Source organism: Podarcis melisellensis (assembly GCF_964234715.1).
Source record: "Podarcis melisellensis genome assembly, chromosome: W".
Classification (NCBI taxonomy): domain Eukaryota; kingdom Metazoa; phylum Chordata; class Lepidosauria; order Squamata; family Lacertidae; genus Podarcis; species Podarcis melisellensis.
The window spans coordinates 32,444,637-32,448,275 of record NC_138535.1 but is presented as its reverse complement, the minus strand read 5'-3'; positions in this window follow the sequence as shown (position 1 = coordinate 32,448,275).

Sequence of the window (3,639 nt, the reverse complement as noted above, 5' to 3'; positions counted from 1 at the left end):
AATGGCCAAAATACTGTGAAATCCTAGAACAAGATGGTGAGAAGCTTAAACTTCAGAGTTATGAGAAATTAAAGTTCAAAGTTCGAGATTGGTTACATTACCATCAGATAAATGAGACATTTAAGCAGGACAGGAAAATAGGATTTCAGAAGGAGAGGTCAAAATTAGAAACAGAATTGTTAGAACCCAATACTAAGAATTTGTCAAGAATGTATAACTTGCTGTTGAAATGGAATACACAGGATGAAACGGTGAAATCAGCTATGATTAAATGGGCACAAGATATCGGTCATGATATTATGTTTGCTGACTGGGAACAGTTATGGACCACTGGTGTCAAATTTACGGCATGTAATGCCTTAAAAGAAAACATAATGAAAATGATTTACAGGTGGTACATGACCCCAGTCAAGCTTGCAAAAATTTACCATTTGACCAATAATAAATGCTGGAAATGTAATGAGACTGAAGGTACCTTTTACCACCTTTGGTGGACCTGCCCAAAGATTAAAGCCTTTTGGGAAATGATCTATAATGAAATTAAGAAAGTCCTTAAGTGGACTTTTCCTAAAAAACCCGAGGCATTTCTTCTGGGCATGGTTGGCCAATTGGTGTCAAAGAAGGATAGGACATTTTTTATGTACGCTACCACAGCAGCAAGAATTCTTCTGGCAAAGTATTGGAAGATGCAAGAACTACCCACTCTGGAAGAATGGCAGACAAAGGTGACAGACTTCATGGGATTGGCAGAGATGACCGGCAGAATCCGCGACCAGGGGAAAGAGACAGTGGAAGAGGATTGGAAGAAATTTAAAATATATCTTAAAAATTGTTGTAAAATTGAGGAGTGTTAAGATGTCAAGGGGTAAGAAGTAGAGAATTACAGCTGTAACTAATAAGTTTAAGGAAATTTAATGAAAGGGAACTAATAGACAAACTGACTAAAGGGTTGCTAAAGAACTGCAAAATAAGGATGCAGTGAAAGGGAGGTATGGGGAAGTCGGAGGAAAGAAGGTGTATGAAAATAAGATTATGATTTAAATGTTTTGTATGTTTTTGTTTTGTGTTTTGTTTGTTTCTTATTATGTGTTTGAAAAATGAATAAAAATTATTTTTTTTTTAAAAAAAGCAAGTAGATCAATAGGTGCCGCTCCGGCGGGAAGGTAAACGGTGTTTCCGTGCGCAGCTCTGGTTTGCCAGAAGCGGCGTAGTCCTGCTGGCCACATGACCCGGAAGCTGCACGCCAGCTCCCTCGGCGGCCAATAAAGCGAGATGAGCGCTGCAACCCCGAGTCGGTCATGACTGGACCTAATGGCCAGGGCTCCCTTTACCTTTAGCTTTACTTAAGAGGTGCCTGGACATGTTTGCCTATGGCCTGTCCACCGTCCCTCAGACCTGTGGGAATGTTCAGGGATGCAGGAGAGGATACATTGTCTGATTATATGCTTATCCAACTTGTCTTAACAAGTTCCACAATTTAGCAGAGTAACATTCCCCTCTTCTAAAATTGGCAGCGGATGCCTTTGCTCAGGCTCGCTAAAGCCTCTATAATAACTGTTCTGGTATTTTCCCCTTATTCCCTCATAAAAGATAAGACACAACACAGTCTTCCATAAAAGTATAAAACGAGTTTACTCACATTCTGTTCACAATCGGATCCCAGAAGGCAGACTTAGCTTAGAAAAGTAACATACACTTGAAAACTATTCCATAAGAAGACAGTCCCTTTGTCCTCTCTTGGCTGGAGGCCAAGAGGGCATCTTTGGCTAAGCAGATCTTGCTTCTTCGATGCATGTGGTGAAAGAGAGAGAGAGATGGCTGCCCTGCCCTGTGCTTTTGTCCTTACCTGCACAGGTGAGGCCACACCCACCTTTAGTCACATGTAGAGGAAGTTTGTCCCAGCCCAGAAGGAAACAGGAAGTTTACCTGCTGGCTGGACAAACATTCCTCCCCATGTGTAAACATGTGCACTCTAGGAATGTTGTACTTGACTGCTCTTGTGTTTCACATCCCACAAGAGCATGTGGTGGGCCGGAGTATATTTTGAAAAAAATAATGAACGGATTCCTATGCCCCACAAATAACCCAGAGATGCATTTTGAGCAAGAGGATACATTCTACTCATGTTAAAACACGCTGATTCCTGGACCATCCACGGACTGGATTGAGAAGGCGATTGGGTCTGTATGCAATGTATTCTGGGTGACCGTGGGAAGTTTTAAAAGTCAATGTCACCCCATGTTCGGGGTTCTTACTCCTGTGGGAACCTGTTGCGCAACAAAAAAAGATCTTGGTTTCTTGACTGCTGTTTTGCTCCAATTTGTGGCTGGAATCTCCTTCATTTCTGACCGCAGGTACCCGCGGGCTCTGCCTGACGAGCTGGGCTGTTGAGTAGCCTCACACCCCGGAATTTTCCTCATCAATGCCAACTCACCCATAGAGGCAGAATAGGAAGCCAGCCCTCCAGGACTTGCTCCTCTGCTGTAAACCTAGTTAAGGTTGAGCTGCAGCTAGTAAGACCAAGCACTGGGCGCCTCTCACAGAATCAAAGGCTAAAATTGGGTCGAGTGCTTCTCTCCAGAATCTCTTTCCAGGATTATGGCTTCACATGCCTCCTTCTAATAGCAAATTCATCTGGGGAGACCCGACAGACGGCGGCCAAACACATGGAAAGCACATTTGGTGGTGGGGAACAAGAGGGTGCTGCTCCACAAACCTTAAAAAGCACCCTCTCCAATGGCATGGCACTTGGATGACCCTGTGGTTCTACCCCTGGGGCTGAGGGTGATGAAACAATTCCTGAGACAGCTAAAGTGCTGGTGGTGAAAAACCCACTTCAAATGAGACCAAACACGGGTTAGAGCTCAACGCCGAGCCTACCAAGTGGCGATAGCGACGGTGAGGAGGACCATTGTTGCTGGATCTGTTGGTGAAAACAGTACCAGGAGACTCTTTCAGGTGGTTCATAGTCTAACAGAACCACCTTTGCCATCAGGGTCTGATACAGAGTCCAAGATCTCCTGTCATGACTCCTGTCATGAGATAAAAAGAGGTAGACTCCACCAAGGGAGGAGGGTGCCAGAGCTCTTCCTTGCCAGTTCCCGGGGCCACGTGGAGGAGGGGGTAGGAGGGAGGGAAACAGACGGAGTATGCATGCGCATTCGACTGCCCAATGGCATCCACATCACCCAGGGGATCACAGCCACAGAGATGAGAAAAGAAGAGCCACCCCATTGTCTGGAGAGGTCACTTACCTGATCGCATGGACAAGCCGTTGTCATCGGACCCCAGTGATGGAAGCGTGCAGCTGTATTGAGGCAGCACCAGGTGCTGAAATTGTGCACCTCTAACAATTTTGTGCCTGGGGCAACTGCCCCTGTGCCCCGCAGCCCACTACGCCACTGGGTCTAGTCAAGTAAAGTGAAGTTGATCCTCCACTGTGGGTTACTTTTGTTCAAAGCAAGATTCCTCTGGGGGGAGAGGATGTTGCAAAGTAAGTCAGAGGCAAAGCAGCCCCAAGCCAGGTTCTGTGTTTGCACACATGATTTGCAGTGAGCCAAGGGCTGAATTGCTGCTCTTGTTTCATAGCCCAGAACAGCAGCTGTAGGCGAAAGGTCTCAAGTTAGACAACCAGGTCTT